The following is an 18028-nucleotide window of genomic DNA, read 5'->3' as shown; positions in this document are numbered from 1 at the left end:
TGAGTCAAAGGAACAGGAACCATCAGTGACAGTAGTTACACGCACTGGGGTTGGTTGGACAGGCTAGAGATAGATTTTTAAATAACCAAGCAGGAAGGGAAGAAAAGAAATTTTGTAATGACAAAAAGCATAGTAAACATGATTGCTTTCTCTTGGAAATTATCTCTTGAAAATAGTTGGCACAGTCGGTGAAAACACAAGCAAATACACATGACTGTTTATGCAACTGCATCTATGGTATTTACGATCCCAAACAAATACATGTGGCCCTTGAAAGAACGCCCATGAAGTCTAGGATCCTGCCCCCACTTCCACCTCCCCTGCCCCCCCAGATCTGCTTAACTGAAACTCTGTGTTTGCTGGATTTTCATTCCTTTCTTATTCCACTGACATTTACTGAGCTCTCATTTCGAGCTTAGTACAGTGTCATGCTCTTCTACGTGTGGGAACCACTGGAAAAAATCCAGGCTTTGTTGAGTTGGGCAGACCCACTGAGATCGCTGTTCTTTGTGGGGGGCATTTGCATTCGAACCATGGGTGGGTGGGTGAGCCCTCACTGCTCTGCCCCTCCTTCAATTTTGCTAGTTAAGGAACTCCTGTCATCTTGATTTTATATCAAAAATCATGGGGGAAATGTTTCTTCACCTCCCTTTAAATGCCACATTCCAACCGTATACAGTATGCCTAGCATTGTTCAGATGGTAAGAAGATACATTGACATTTGGGGGGATTCCTTACCCGCCTCATTTCCTTGAGAACCAAATTCTGAAGCTCTTGCCAGCCTTACAAACGCCCAATGGAATCCCTGCTCATATGCATATTTCGGGTGCATCAGTATGTTTGTCATCTTCTCCCTGGAAACGGTTTCTCACACCCACGTTGCAAGTGTGTGATCTGTGATTATATCTCCTGCTACTTTTCCATGTCCTCTTTGCCTGGAGGGAGGGATGAGAACATGATTCAGCTTAGGGAAATGATATAAAATGTGGCTATTAAAGTGATCTTTTGAAAGAGTCCTTTCCTATGTGTGCAGTTACTTTGCTGGGTGCAACCCAGGTCTTCCTTCACCTGAAACAATGGAGTAGGTTTGAATCATGGGATCTCAGAATCACGATATTAGACAACCTGGAAGACACCAGCTAAACTGCAAGCCCGTGGATACCATCTTATTTAATTTCAAAGGGGAACCTCTACCCTGTTTGTGGAAATTTTGAGAAAAAGGCACTTAATAACTTCTCTCAGTGATTATTTTTTTCAGTGTTTGCAGCCTTTTCTGTAAAGAGACCTTCTCCTTCTGCTTTGGTATTGGCTTCACAAAGTGACTCAGGGGCCCCAGTATCTTATCTTAATCAGCAAGGGGAATATTGGGATGTCCTTGTTAATCAGTACTGTTGTTTTCCGTCCCTCCCAGCCCCTGGCTTGTTAGGAAGTTCCGTTTGCATCACTGAATTCTCAGACATGCTAGATCACAACAAGCATCTTTTGATGTTTAAGAATTAGTTCCTCTAAGGAATTGAAAAGCCAAAGGGCATTTTGAGCATTAGCATCATAAACTAACATTTCTAATTTCTGAGGCTGTTTCTCCTGGAGTTAGCATTGCTGAGGTGGAAGATGGGTTCTGAGAGACTTCCTTTGGGAACATAATGGCCCACCCTTAAACGTCCACATTTCTGGTTAAGATCTGATTTAATACGAAATTAAATCATTAAATATGAGAGAAATAATTGTATGGAAGCATGCACATTTGTGAATAGTAGAAGGGGTTGGATAGAAATTATAAAACTTTTTTTTTTTATAAACTAGAGGTAAAAGCATCAGAAATCAACAATATTAAAATGACACTATCAAACTATACTTATTACCTCTGAATTTCCCTGTGTAGAAATTCTACCTCAGTTTTTATTTTTATTTTTTTTTTATTTATTTTTTTTTACCTCAGTTTTTAAATTCAGAGTTTTAAAAAGATTTTTGAAGGAAAGATAAAGGGGAAAAAAGTTCAGGAAGGTCAAATTTATGATGTGGTGTAAGCTTGTGGTTAAAATTAATATGGAGAATTACTAGTGCCATATCGTTTCGTGAAAGATGGAGTAAAGAAGAATCAAGAACCTTTGGACAGGGCTTCACTGGTGGCTCAGTGGTTGAGAATCTGCCTGCCAATGCAGGGGACACGGGTTCGAGCCCTGGTCTGGGAAGATCCCACATGCCGCAGAGCAACTAGGTCCGTGAGCCACAATTACTGAGCCTGCGCGTCTGGAGCCCGTGCTCCGCAACAAGAGAGGCCGTGATAGTGAGAGGCCCGCGCACCGCGATGAAGAGTGGCCCCCACTTGCCGCAACTAGAGAAAGCCCTCGCACAGAAACGAAGACCCAGCACAGCCATAAATAAATAAATAAAAATAAATAAATAATTTAAAAAAAAAAAGAACCTTTGGACACATTTGATAAGGAGTAAAGTTGAAAAGGAAATAGCAAAGATGTATTACGAAGACAAAAGAAATTTTATAGAAAATAAGGAGACAGTTCCTTAGGAAGGATTACAATGGAGGATTGTTTTAAAATTTTCAGAGTTCTGTTAATGATGTGGTTAGGAACAGTGGGTATTGGGGGATGTGGTGAAACTCTAAGTAGGAGAAAGCACAATGTGGGAAAATGGGGTGGATGAAGGGAAGAGAACTGTTTTGTATTACCTTCAGGCAGGTGTGTTTGTATGTAAATGCCTTTGTCATAAAAGAGCAAAAGTTGAAAAAAGAATGAAAAAGTAAATATTTTTTATAACTCAAGTTGGGACATTAGAAAAGAGTTTATTTTCTAGGTTTTTTTGTTTGTTTTTGTTTTTTTTTAGTTGCTTTGGTTGATGATTTAATTCTGAATGACTGACTGGGGAAAGGGATAGAAAACTTGCGTTAGTAAGGAACTGATTATAGGATAGCAGCACATGGCAGTGTGGTTGTCTAAATAAAGGCTCCCAAAGATGTCCACATCCTAATCCCCATGTATTTCTGGTACCTTACCTTGTTACCTTATGTTACCTTGTATGGCAAAAGGGACTTTGCAGATGTGTTTAAGGATCTTGAGATGAAAGGCTTATCCTGGATTACCTGGGTAGGCCCTCAATGTATGGGTCTAAAGAGGGAGATAGGAGATCTGAGGAGTAGCATAAGATGTGACAATGGAAGCAAGAGATTGGAATGATGCAGAGAAGGGGCCAGGAACCAAGGAATGCAGAGAACCTCTAGAAGCTGGAAAAGGCAAGGAAACAGATTCTCCCCTAGAGCCTCCAATAAGGAACAACCCTGCTAACTAACACCTTCATTTTAGCACAGTGTGTCAGAGTTCAGACCTCTAACCTGCAGAACAATAAGAGAATAAATTTGCATTGTTTTAAGCTGTTAAATTTGTTAGAGCAGCAATAGGAAACACACTGGTAGTCATTTGTAGATAGTATTAAGTGTAATTATCTTTAACAATGAATGTCTATGAGCCTTTCTTCAATTCTAAGCTTTAAAATTGCCACAAATTTCTAAAGATTTCAGTTCTGTGTTGTTACGTTCTATGGATTGACAATTCAATTCTCCAAGTTTGGAAACGTGGATACGTACTTGGTTTGAGGCTTTAATGGAAAATCTCAGTTCAGTCTCCTTCTTGTGTGTCTCCTTTATTCCTCAAACAAAACACTTCACTTCTGGTAACCAAATGTGTGTGGGTTTTCCCCCACACCAAGCAGTTCTCCACAATACCATCTAGGTGTCCTACAATTTAACTCAATTCTGACACTATATACCTGGAGATAGGGCTAAAGCCCACAGGTTAAGGGCTTTGTCCCATAAGATTGCTCCCACCCCACTTCAGATGCCAACTACAAGTAGTAGGTCCCCAGGTTACCCACAATTTCTGTCTGACTTGGCTACAGATGGGAGGTTCTCATGACCCCCTCCTCAGGTTTGATTTTCTGGAGTGGCTCACAGAACTCAGGGAAATACTTACTTAGGTTTACCAGGCAATATCTCATTGCAGTTTTGGTTTGCATTTCCCTGATGATTAGTGATATTGAGCATCTTTTCATGTGCCTGTTGGCCATCTGTGTGTCATCTTTGGAGAAATGTCTATTCAGGTCCTCTGCCCATTTTTTAATCAGATTGTTTGTTCTTTTGATGTTGAGTTATATGAGTTCTTTGTATATTTTGGATATTAACCCCTTGTCAGATGTACTATTAACAAATATCTTCTCCCATTCAGTAGGCTGTCTTTTGTTTTGTTGTGCAAAAGCTTTTTAGTTTGGTGTAGTCCCATTTGTTTATTTTTGCTTTTGTTTCCCTTGCCTGAGGAGCCATATCCAAACAAAGTATTGCTAAGGTCGATGTCAAAGAGCATACTGCCTATGTTTTCTTCTAGGAGTTTTAAGGTTTCAGGTCTTACATTTAAGTCTTTCATACATTTTTTTTTAATAGTAATCTTTTATTTATTTATTTATTTTTATATTTATTTTTGGCTGTGTTGGGTCTTCGTTTCTGTGCAAGGGCTTTCTCTAGTTGTGGCAAGCGGGGGCCACTTTTCATCGCGGTGCGCGGGCCTCTTCACTATCGTGGCCTCTCTTGTTGCGGAGCACAGGCTCCAGACGCGCAGGCTCAGTAGTTGTGGCTCACGGGCCTAGTTGCTCCGCGGCATGTGGGATCTTCCCAGACCAGGGCTCGAAGCCGTCTCCCCTGCATTAGCAGGCAGATTCTCAACCACTGCGCCACCAGGGAAGCCCCATACATTTTAAGTTCATTTTTGTATATGGTGTGGGAGAGTTGTCTTTTTGCCATTTCAATTACAATGTCTCTCAGTGTGGACTTCTTTGGATTCATCTTGTTCAGGACTCTCTGTGCTTCTTGGACTTGGATATCTGTTTCCTTTTATAGGTTAAGGACATTTTCAGCTATTATTTCTTCAAATAAGTGCTCTGCCCCTTTCTCTCTTTCTTCTCCTTCTGGGACCCCTATAATGCAAATGTTAGTATGCTTGATGTTGTCTCAGAAGTCCCTTAAACTATCCTCATTTTTTTATAGCATTTTTTTTTTTTTAACTTTGGGTTTTTAATTAATTAATTTATTTATTTATTTATGGCTGTGTTGGGTCTTCGTTTCTGTGCGAGGGCTTTCTCTAGTTGCAGCAAGTGGGGGCCACTCTTCATCGCGGTGCGTGGGCCTCTCATTATTGCGGCCTCTCTTGTTGCGGAGCACAGGCTCCAGATGCGCAGGCTCAGTAATTGTGGCTCACAGGTCTAGTTGCTCCGCGGCATGTGGGATCTTCCCAGACCAGGGCTCGAACCCGTGTCCCCTGCGTTGGCAGGCAGATTCTCAACCACTGTGCCACCAGGGAAGCCCCACTATCCTCATTTTTAAAAATCCTTTTTTCTTTTTTCTGTCCAGCTTGGGTGATTTTTACTACTCTGTCTTCCAGGTCACTGATCTGTTCCTCTGTATCATCTACTGCTGATTCCTTCTAGTGTATTTTTTCTTTCAGCTATTGTATTCTTCAGCTTTGTTTGGTTCTTTATGTTTTCTAACCCTTTGTTAAAATTCTCACTGTGTTCATCCATTCTTCTCTTGAGTTTATTGATCTCATGATCATTACCTTTAACTCTTTATTTGGTAGCTTGCTTTTGCCCCTTTTTAAAGTTTTTTTTTTTTCTGAGGTTATGTCTTGTTCCTGCATTTGGAACATATTCCTCTGTTGCCTCATTTTACCTAATTCTCTTTGTTTATGTCTATGTATTAGGTAGGTTCATTGTTTCCTGATCTTGGAAAAATGGCATTATGTAAGAGACGTCCTATGAGGTCCAATAGCACACTCCCCTCTTGTCACCGGAGCTATTTACTCTCTGGGTGCCCTCTATGTGGGCTGCATGCACCCTTCTGTTGTGAGAGGCCAACTACTGTGGATGTACTGGTAGGTGGGCCTAGCCCAAGCACAATTGGCTGCCAGACCCTGCCTTTGTAAGATGGCTGTTGGCCTGCCCAGGAGGACCCAGGGCTTGTGCTGGTCTGCTGGTGGGCACATACTCCCCTAGCACTAATAGGCTAGAGAGAGGACTCCAGAATGGCACTTGCCAGCACCAATGTCCTCATGGTAGAACAAACCCCCCAAAATGGCTCCTGCCAGTGTCTGTGTCCCCAGGGGGAGTCCCAGTTGCCTCCTTCCTCTCCAGGAGGCTCTCCATGACCAACAAATGGGTTTTCCCAGGCTGCATTCAAATTACTGCCTCTTTGCTGGCACTCGGGGCAAATGATATTTCATGTGCACCCTTTAAGCACAGAGTCTGTGTTTCCTGTGTTGCACCAACTCTCCTGTACTCAAGTCCCGCTGGTCTTCAATGCCAGACGTTCTGGAGGCTTGTCTTCTCAGTGCAGGACCCCCAAGCTGGGGAGCTCAATGTGGTGCTCAGACCTCTCACTCTTTGGGAAGAACCTCTGCAATTGTGATTATCCTCCTGTTTGTGGGTCATCTACCTGAGGGTATGGATTTTGACTATACATCATCTCCATCCCTCCTACCCATCTTGTGGTTCCTTCTTTTTTTTCTTTTTAATTTTATTTATTTTTTGGCAGCTTTGGGTCTTCGTTGCTGCGTGTGGGCTTTCTCTAGTTGCAGCGAGCATGAGCTACTCTTCGTTGCAGTGAGCGGGCTTCTCATTGCGGTGGCTTCTTTTGTTGCGGAGCATGGGCTCTAGGTACGCGGGCTTCAGTAGTTGTGGCGCACGGGCTCAGTAAGTTGTGGCTCGCGGGCTCTAGAGCGCAAGCTCAGTAGTTGTGGCCCACGGGCTTAGTTGCTCTGTGGCATGTGGGATCTTCCCGGACCAGGGATTGAACCCGTGTCCCTTGCATTGGCAGGCGGATTCTTAACCACTGTGCCACCAGGGAAGTCCCGTGGTTCCTTCTTTATATCTTTAGTTATGGAAAAACTTTTCTGCTAGTCTTCAAGTTGTTCTCATAGATTGTTGCTCTGTAAATAGTTGTAATTTTGGTGTGCTTTTGGGAGGAGGTGAGTTCAGGTTCTTCCTACTCCACCATCTTGACTACTGATACTACCCTGCTCTTCTTTTATTAAAGAAAATAATTGAGTATCTTTTCATATGAATATTAGCTGTTTGTTTTTATTTTTGCCTATGGGTCTTTGTGGAGTTTTTTGGCTATACAAAAATGTATACATTTCTATAATTGGATCATCCATTTTTTGTAATAGTTTCTACATTTCATGTCTTAGAAATTAGGGTTGCTAAATTTAGCAAACTAAAATACAAGAAACCCAGTTAAACTTTAATTTTTGATAAACAATGAATAATTTCTTAGTATAAGTAAGTCCAGTAGAATATTTGGGACATACTTATATCAAAAAACCCCATTACAAAGATCTTCTTTTTTCCTCATTTCAAGGTTATTTTTAAACATTCAGGTGTTCTTCTAGAGCATTCACAGTTTGTTTTTTACAATTAAGTTTCTGATCCATCTGGGTTTTTTCCTTTTTTTTTTGGTGGAAAGAATAAGATGAGGAACAAATGCTTTTTCCCCAAATGATCAGTATTGTCCCAACACAATTTATTGAACAACCCATCTTTCCCACTGATTTAAAATGGTATCAGGGGCTTCCCTGGTGGCGCAGTTGGAAGTGGCGCACTTCCCTGGTAGTTGAGAATCCGCCTGCTAATGCAGGGGACACGGGTTCGAGCCCTGGTCTGGGAAGATCCCACATGCCGTAGAACAGCTAGGCCCATGAGCCACAATTACTGAGCCTGCGCGTCTGGAGCCTGTGCTCCGCAACAAGAGAGGCCGCGATAGTGAGAGGCCCGCGCACCGCGATGAAGAGTGGCCCCCACTTGCCGCAACTAGAGAAAGCCCTCGCACAGAAACAAAGACCCAACACAGCCAAAAATAAATATAAATAAATAAATAAATAAAATGGTATCAGATTTTCACTTTAAAAACTAAGTAGGGTACACAAGGTGAGAACTATTATGGAATAATCTGTCTCAAATAGAATGTAGATGTCTTCTTTTCTCTAGTTTATTTCTGTTTAAACCTTAAATTTAAGCATTTTGCCCAGAAAACACTTACAACCCTATGTGAAATAAATAACTTACCTGGTAACTCAGAGACCCACAAACCAAATTACCCCGAAGAACAGCTTTTCTTAAGAAAAACTCAGAGGAATTGCTGGGTCAAAACAGTCATCCACTTTACAAAATCCTCCTCTTCTTTGATGCCGCCAGGGAGCTGAAAGTCATGCTCTCCAGCAGTCACAGTCACGGATACAGGTGACTCTTCCTGAGCAGCTCACAGAGGTGGGTGGAAGAGGAAAGGATTTCATGCAAATTTAATGCAGTCTTAGGTCTGCCTTAGAGACTATCTAGATAGTTTAAAATTTTTTTCCATTTTTTTAATGGAACAAAAACAGGATTTATAATTATGCCAAGCTGAATCTAGGGTAAAATCGATTCACTGATTTGCCTTTTTTAAAGACAAAAAGTCATAAGCATCCTCCTGGTTTTCAGGTCTTGGCAATAATCCCTCTTTTTTTCCTGAAAACTCAGGAGAGATTTTCTCAGGCAGGGATTATCCATAATGGGCCCATTACCTCAGGGTTCTTAGACTCAGGCTGGGGAAACAGACAGATGTACAGAAAATAATTACTACACAGTGTGGATAAGAACTTAAAAGAAGTTTTTTACTCTGGGAGCACAAAGCTGCCATGGTTTTCCCAGGCCTCTGCTTTAGAAGAGCTGGGTTGAGACAGTTGCTTGTCTGGGCTGCATCTGTAGAGACAACCATCCTAATCAGTAGGAAAATGTTTGCTAAATAAGCCCAACCACTATAATAATTTAATGTTGTTAAATGATGGCTTGGGATAAATTTAGGGGATATTTGTGTTCCTAGTCAAGGGACTAGTGTTATTGATTTTTTTCCCTTGCTTGTCTCTATCCGAGGTGCATATGTTAGAATTGAAAGTACAGTTGACCCTTAAACAACACGTTTGAACTGCACAGGTCCACTTATACATGGGCTTTTTTTTGATAAATACTATGGTACCATAGTATTGAGGTTGGTTGAATCCATGGATGCAGAACTTGGGCTACGAATGGCTAACTGTAAAGTTATATGCAGATTTTTGACTGTGTGGAGATTGGTCCGGTCCCCCTAACCCCCAACTTGTTCAGGGGCAACTGTAATCGTTAGCTTGTTAAACCTATTCTCTTTCTTAACACTGTTACCTTTAAGCCCGCCCGCATAGGACTGGAATGATGGCTACAAGGGGCAAAGGAGGCCGAGGGCAATGAGGATATCTATACCAAAAGGAATTTTAATTTGATCAAAAGAATTTCCTATGGCTTCAGCCTGGCAGTCTTAGACTGAAGAAGACGTTTGTAGGAGATATGTTACTGCCAACATTTTAAAATCATTTTCTGAGTTGTGAGCCCCAAATTTGTAATGACAGTCATTATCATTACCACTCCTTATGGAATATTGAACACTCACTATTAGGCAGCCATCTGCCTACACACGTTGCATGCATTATCTCATTTACTCCTCAGGGGAACCCTATAACGTAAGTATTATTATCCCCATTTTACAGATGAAAGATTAGGACTCCGGGATTAAGTATTTTTCTTTAGATCATGTAGTTAGCAAGTTGTAAAGCCCATATTTAAACCCAGGTTCGTCTAACTCAATTTCATGTTCTGAAATACTGTCCTACACTTCCAAGACTTAGAACTTTCCATCAGGGTGGACTTAAAGTATAATCTTTCCTATTTATAATTAATTTAACCCTTTATTGCTCCAAATATCATACCTGCCAGTTTTGCTCAATGCAAATTTCTCTTTCTGGAAACTGCAAGTTTGGGGCTCGATTTAATTTCCTCCATGAAGAACAGGCAAGCTTGAGGAACAACGCTTATACAATTAAACATTACTACTCTGAGTTCACCTAATTGGAGAAAATAGTTAAGAAAATGTAAGGATGTTTATAACATTTATAGACCTATAATCAGCCTTTCATCCACAGATAGGTGCCATCTATGGAGCAAAGCCATGATGTTGATAGAATACCTCCCAAGCTTTTAAAAGCCCTTATCACAATATCACTGTTGAACTCACGTGGACAAAAATGGGCTCACCATAGAGCAAATCACCATAAAGAATACTGCAAAGGGTCTGTGTGTTCTGGTCCCTGTTTCCTACTGTAATTTATAGAAATAACTTGATAACTAGATTAGCTGTTAGGTGCTTTCCTGTGATCCTATAAGAAGATAAACATACTTTTCTCCTCTCTTGGCAAGTTCTTATGATTGCTTCAAACAGCAACTAAACAAACACATTAGTTAATTACTCTCAGTAAGGACAGCTCAATTATGCCAAAACCAAATTCAATGTTTTTATCAGCTAATCTTCAGCATCTGTCGGTAGAAAAAAAATCTTTTAAAAATCATGTCAGTAGATCAAGTCAGTTTCTTCATGGGGTGCATTTTAATTCAGTCTCCTTCTAGAAAGTGCGTAGCATAGAGTCTTGCTGAAAACTTTCAAGAGCTGTCTGAAGCCCGACTCCAGGCAAAATTATCTGCGTGAGGTATTTTGTCACTTCCACGTCAGAATCTAACCTGACAGAAGACTCTCCTTTCAACCAATAGCAGAGACTGCGCCTCAGTGATTTCAGTCTTGAACGATTTGCTCTTCAGTTATTGTGAAAAACTGGGCTGATACATTTGATATTTAAAAAGCATTGTTGGTAGGGTTGGGGACATGAGTGACAGAGAGGGATTACAAGGGAGTACAAAGAAACTTTTGCGGTGATGAACATGTTTACCGTCTTCATTATGATGATGGTTTCACAAGGGTATACATGTGTCAAACTCATCAAATTGTATACTTTAAGTGCATGCAGTTTGTTGTATGTCAATTATAGCTCAGTAAAGCTGGGAAAAAAATAAAAAGCATTGTTTAGGTCAGGTATTCCCAGATGTGAGTAATCGTCAGCCTTGCCTGAAAACTTACTTAAAACCTCAGTAGAACTGAGACCTTGGAATCCGTATTTGAAAACCCCTCACATGGTTTCATTAACCAGCTTTGTAAAACTGCTATTAAGGGCCTTTAAATGTGTTATACAGATTGCTTTATGTAAAAGCGCATACAACCTAATTTATGGAGTTTAGCCCTAGCAAAAAGTTTGATCTGGTGAATTGGCATGCTTCCTTTTTTTATATGGCAGCTGTGTAACTCATCTCTGTTCTTTTTTTCCTTGGGCACTGGGATGCTCAGAGGTAAGTTGCACTTATGCTTAAGGTAGGAGCTTTTCTTAGCCTGGGATTTCTATATTATCCCCATCCTAATTACATTGTACTTATTCTTTACCGTCAGTTTAAGGATTTTATTGTACTTAAGTTTTTTGTTTTTATTTTTATCTATTTCAGATTCTTTTTAAAAGTAGGTCATGCTACAAATAATAAACAAGATTTAGAGCAGGAATAGATAGCACCTATTCAGAAGGTTCAGAGGATGAAATCATTACCTTTTTTATGTCATTTGGCTATGCTGCTATACCAGAGGCCTGACATATTGGACTGATATTATGCCTGCAGAATTATTTTATGATTGTGATAATGATGAGGCACTTATAGACTTTAAAATGGGATTTCATCAAAACACATAAGTGCAATTTCCGGTAATGATACAGCATATTCTTCCTCATAGAAATATGGGTAAAGCTTGACAATTTAAAAAGTTTCCAGTGTTTATTGTATACCTGATGTGTAAATGTACATAATTGACACACGCCTGTTCTAAAAGTGTTTAATGAGTGCTCTAAAGATTGACAGAATTTTGCAAGATGAAATAAATTAGAAATGTGGGAAGAAAATAAGACAAAGCATGAGAGGTCTGGTTGGCACAAAAAAGTCATTATAGTCTTGCTAGAGATGGGCCAAAATTTTAACTTTCTAGCATGAAAAGGAAATTTCTCTGCTCAGATAAGAAGTACCTGTGATAATAAATCTAGAAAGATTTCTGTTTCCTATAGGATCTTTGAAGGAGATCATCTTGTCTTTTGATGGGTCCAATTACCATCGTGCGATACTGGTAAATTATAATGCAGTTCAGATTTTTACACGAACTGGTTAAGATGAGTTTAAGAAATTTTCCAGTCCATTAAAAAAATAGGTCTCCATTTCCTCTCCCTGTTAGCCATCAGAACAAGCATTGTGAGGTAGAAGAAATCTCCTTTGGTGAGACAAAGTCAAAGGGAATCTATTTTTTATATTGAGGATGATACACACCAAATCTTTGTCTTCTCGTCTGGTATAGCTAGGTCTGCTGCTAGCCTATGGGGTGCCTTTTTACCAACTAGGACAAAGGCCCCCCCTGGGCAAATCTAGCGTTCAGGTCTGTATTTCCACCCCTTATCCCTGCTCCCATTACCAGCCCCCTGCTCCCCTCCTGTCTTATCCCAGGGTACTTTCATGCAGTGCACATTTTTTTTAACTACTTGAATTTTTCACAGTGCTTACTAAACTTTATTATGTTTTAGAGTCACCCAAGAGCTTCTCAAAAATGCAGATTTCTGGATACCACAACCTCCAATTCTGATATAGTGAACCAGGGGTTGAAACCCAGGAGGTTGCATTACAGCAAACAGCAGAGGTGATTCAAATTTGAGAAAAGCTGGCTGAGGAGTAAATAGTACAGGTTTAAAAATCATACTCATAGGGTTTCAGATCATTATTTTAAGTTGTGTAATCTTGGGAAAACTAATCTCTCTTTGCCTCAGTTTCTTTGATTATAAAATGACAAACATTCTTCCAGCACAGGGTTATTTTAAGGATCAAGAGAGATTAAATGTTCTACCAGAGTACTTGGAGGGTAGTAAGCACTTAAAAACTCTGGCTACTGTTATCACAATATGCTTTCTTTTTTTTTAAATAAATGTGTTTATTTTATTTATTTATTTTTGGCTACGTTGGGTCTTCGTTGCTGTGTGCAGGGTTTCTCTAGTTGCAGTGAGCATGGGCTACTCTTCGTTGCAGTGCACAGGCTTCTCATTGCAGTGGCTTCTCTTGCTGTGGAGCAGGGGCTCTAGGTGTGCAGGCTTCAGTAGTTGTGGCACGTGGGCTCAGTAGTTGTGGCTCACAGGCTCTAGAGTGCAGGCTCAGTAGTTGTGGTGCATGGGCTTAGTTGCTCTGCGGCATGTGGGATCTTCCCGGACCAGGGCTTGAGCCCGTGTCCCCAGCATTGGCAGGCAGATTCTTAACCACTGCACCACCGGGGAAGTCCACAATATACTTTCAAAGCTCAACTCAGGGTAAGTCCAACCCTTAGGAAAGTATTTTTAAGGGAACCCACAGACAGCACTTACTCTTGTTTTATGATATTTGTACGCATCCCTCCTCAGGGGATTAAAAGTGTTTCTACACAACCCCAAACAAAGCTTAAAAGTGTTTCTACACAACCCCAAACAAATCTCTTGCTTACTTCTTTGAAGTCCTCAGATACAAAGTAATCATCCTTTTTTGTTTGTTTGTTTGTTGCTTATTGCCTACATCCTCATCACCATCCTGATTTTAATACATAATATGCAGATCTCGTCAGGCCATTTATCTAGTTTGCCAAATGCTGAAAACAGTGATTCTTTTTTTAAAAGTTTCTCTTTAGTACCACCATTACGGAATTATGGAAAACTGCATTCTAAGTCTAAACCCCTTTGGGAATAATTTTTGCTAACCCATGTGAAATCTGCCTGGTAAAATTGCAGGAAGCTGAGGCGGAGGTGGGGCGTTCCTTTCAATTATGGCACTAAGGTCCCAGTTTGAAAGAGCCAGATTTTAATTATTTCACAAGGACAATTTAGAGATTATCTCAGTAAATCCTATGACTGAATGATGGACTTAAGCATTACTCTGCAGAGAAATAAGTTTTTCCTATAGGGGAGGAAAAACTGTTTTTCCTTCTACCCCTCTTAGGTTCATTGCCCTGGGCCCTGTAAAGTAGATTGACAAAAGACTGATTAACAAGAGAAAAACAGAGCAGTTTATTAACATGTGCACCCTGCATACACATGAGAGCACTCAGTGATGAGCAACTCAAAGAGGTGGTTAGAACTTGGGCTTATGCCATCTTTTTTTTTAAAAAAAAGCAATAAATTGTTAGAGAAGTGACAAGATGAAGGAAAAGGACCTTGAGTTTCTAGGGCAGCATATTGTAGGAAGGTAAATATATGCGGAACTAATGGAAGTTAAGTGCTGAGTTAATAAAGTTTGTTTTTCCTCTGGTGCCATCTCTGGGCTATTAGGGTATAGAGTTGTCTCCAGTGATTAACTTCCGTCCTTCCAGGAAGAGAAAGGAGGAGGACTATCTTTACAAATTTATGTCCTGCTTTTAGGCAAATAGGGGAAGTGTGAAGAGCTCTCTTTGAAGCTGCTGCTTCTCAGTTGCCTTCAGTTCAAAATAATCCTTATGCCAAAGCGGCATATTCTGTACCCTTCATTCCCATCGAAGGAGACTGTGGGGCATCTTAGAACCATATGAAATGGAAACAGACACTAGTTATTTTTAAAGAAACCATGTACATGTTTATATAATATTTCTACCTCGAAGAAGGCTTTTGAAGCGATTACAAATTCAACATGGCTAACTCAAGTGAATGATGTCGTTTTGTCATTTGAAATATTAAAATCAAATTTTGCCCCAAGGACTTTTTTGGTTGTGGAATGCTAAGCAGTTTCTAAATAAAACAAATATCTGGGTCCACCATTTTCCAGTTATTATTTTTTCTCCTCCTTTTACTCACATTCTTTTTTAGTAAATGTTCTTCAAACTGTGTTTCAGAAAATATGTATAATGGTTCCAACCACCCTCATCTGTGGCTATTTTCCTGGCTCAGTTGTACAGTACAGTAGTGCCCCCTTCTCTGCAGATGGGGGATATGTTCCAAGACCCCCAGTGGATGGACGCTTCAAACCATGACTAGTACCGAACCCTACATATGCTAGGTTTTTTTCTATACATACATACCTGTGACAAACTTTAATTTATAAATTAGGCACAGTAAGAGAATATGTGAATTGCCAGGATCACTGCTCTTGTGCTTTGGGGTCAATATTAAGTAAAATAAGGGTGACTTGAACACAAGCACTGAAGTATCATGACATAATAAGTATCTGATAACCATGACAGCTACTACGTGACTAACAGACAGGATACGCTGGACAAAGGGGTGATTCACATCCTGGGTGGGACGGAGCAGACGACAACCGATTCCATCATGATGCTCAAAATGGCACACACTTTAAAACTGATGAATTGTTTACTTCTGGAATTTTCCGTTTTAATATTTTCAGACCTCAGTTGACTCGAGGTAACTGAAACCACGGAAAGCAAAACCACAGATAAGGGGAGGGACTACTGTATTGTGGTAAAGGATTCAGCCTCAACAATAGTGACTAGAGAAGAAAGGTAAAAGATGCTCACTGAAGCATTTTACTAGAAAATTAGCTGTAAAACACATTAGTATAGAAATCACATGCAAATTCATTAAAATAGTGTTAAAAATTCAAGTCCCCCTCTGCCAACCCCCCCCTTTTTATTTTATTTTATTTTTTTTTATTTTTTTATTTTTTTTAAACATCTTTATTGAAGTATAATTGCTTTACAATGGTGTGCTAGCTTCTGCTTTACAACAAAGTGAATCAGTTACACATATACATATGTTGCCATATCTCTTCCCTCTTGCATCTCCCTCCCTCCCACCCTCCCTATCCCACCCCTCTAGGTGGTCACAAAGCATCGAGCTGATCTCCCTGTGCTATGCGGCTGCTTCCCACTAGTTATCTATTTTACATTTGGTAGTGTATATATGTCCATGACACTCTCTCACCCTGTCACATCTCACCCCTCCCCCTCCCCATATCCTCAAGTCCATTCTCTAGTAGGTCTGTGTCTTTATTCCCGTCTTGCCACTAGGTTCTTCATGACCTTTTTTTTTTTTTTTTTCCCTTAGATTCCATATATATGTGTTAGCATACTGTATTTGTTTTTCTCTTTCTGACTTACTTCACTCTGTATGACAGACTCTAACTCCATCCACCTCATTACAAACACCTCCATTTCATTTCTTTTTATGGCTGAGTAATATTCCATTGTATATATGTGCCACATCTTGTATATATGTGCCACATCTTTTGTATATATGTGCCACATCTTCCCCCCTTTTTAAAAACCATTTAAACCGCATATAAGTATATAGTCCGTGGTATTAAGTACATTCACATTATTGTACACTCTCACCCTTTGATGAAGAATCTAGTTCATCTTTGTACAAATCAATTCTGCAGGAGTAGAACAATCCAAGAAAGAAGGGGAGGGGAGGAGAGGGGAAAGAAAAGTAAGAAGGAAGGTAGGTAGGAATAAAGGTAAGAAGGAAGGGAGGGAGGAAAGTCATGCCGAGAAGCTTTCACCTTCCCTCGCACATGTAGGTAGAGGGTCTGACAGCAGTGAGCTCTCGTAGCTGGAGAAAGAACCATGGCAGTGCTGCAGGTGGGATTTCAAAGACTGGAAAATATGACTAGAACTGTATTGTGCCCTGACTATTTTTGGACCCAGGCCTCTGCTTTTTCACATTCAAGGCTTGAAGTTTGTTGAAATTTTGCATGGCTAACAAGGCTGCAATTGGGATGGTTTCCCCTTCACCAGTAGCAAGCCATTACTTAGCACCATCTATGTGCAGAATAAACAGGCAATGACAAAGTCAAGGGTCTTACAGAAGCAAAGGATACACACATTAATATATATCACAAATTAATGGTAGCAAAAGTTTTGAAGACAATGTGTTGCTACAGGAATTCATAAAAAGGAGTAACTTCTGCAAGCTAGGATGATTTTTGCTTAATTGTTACAATGACTCTGCATTCACTTAGTTCAAATTTTAATTGAAATTAAATGCCAATAAAAATCTCACTTTATGTGCAGGATTTGAAATGATATTATGCACAAAAAAGGGCAAGGATTACGTAATTTCAAAGCCAGTCTGCAAAACCGTTTTTATTAATGCTACGTGATGGCTGCATTACAGGTAGAAGAGACATATCCAACATTCTTTGTCAGTCTTCTGGGAAAATAGGTCTTGAATTATGAGAGCTGTGGTTAGTGAGAGCGCCTCAGGAATACATTCCTCTGTTAAATGCACTGCTCTTGTACTCTAAAGCCTCTGATGTTCTTGAGGGCAATTGGACTGATTATTCCACATTATTTTATTTTCTGGTGGAAGCATTGCTACTCTAGCATAATGGAACAGACTTTCCTGTGGCTGAAATGGAAATATCTTGCAAAATGTAAACCTCTTGTATGAAAGCTAAGTTCCCAGGATCTCTCTCTAGTGGCCAAAGATGACAGATCATGGCTTGTGGAATGTATCTCATCTTCACTTCCCGTGAATGAGACCAATGTTGGAATTGCAAATAGAAGCCCCACATTGATAAGACTGAGATATATTGCTAAGACTTTGCAAAATTTATCAAGAAAGTGGTCAGTGGTTTAAAATGATGGCTAACCCTACCCAGAAGCATGGAAAAATGCATTAAATCCAACCATTCACTAGTCTGTTCATTATTAAAAACCTTCACACGGTGAAGCTGAGTCGACCTGAAGACTACACCATAGGTCTTTCTGTCTAAATTCAAATAGTGACTTTAACTGCCTATTTTTGTAAATTAAGGTAATTTGGCAGGTACATGAAAAAATGCTCAACATCACTAATCATCAGGGAAATGCAAATCAAAACCGCAATGAGATATAACCTCATACCTGTCAGAATGGCTATTATCAAAAAGACAAAATAGTAAGTGTTGGTGAAGATGTGGAGAAAAGGGAACCTTTGTGTACTGTTGGGGGGAATGTAAATTGGTGCAGCCACTATGGAAACAGTATGAAGCTTCCTCAAAAAATTAAAATTAGAACTACCATATGATCCAACAATTTCACTTCTGGGTATTTATCTGAAGAAAATGAAGA

General features: G+C 40.0%; 1 protein-coding gene across 1 annotated transcript in view; it reads left to right on the top strand.

Annotated features, from left to right (window-relative positions):
* The window catches only part of KCNMB4 (potassium calcium-activated channel subfamily M regulatory beta subunit 4), a 69462-nt gene that overhangs the window by 47245 nt on the left and 4189 nt on the right, over positions 1-18028 (top strand). The window lies entirely within an intron of this gene.

The sequence above is a fragment of the Eubalaena glacialis genome, chromosome 11 (assembly GCF_028564815.1).
Source record: "Eubalaena glacialis isolate mEubGla1 chromosome 11, mEubGla1.1.hap2.+ XY, whole genome shotgun sequence".
NCBI classification, from domain to species: Eukaryota; Metazoa; Chordata; class Mammalia; order Artiodactyla; family Balaenidae; genus Eubalaena; species Eubalaena glacialis.
The sequence above is the reverse complement of the archived record's forward strand: the minus strand, read 5'-3'. Positions and strand labels throughout refer to the sequence as shown.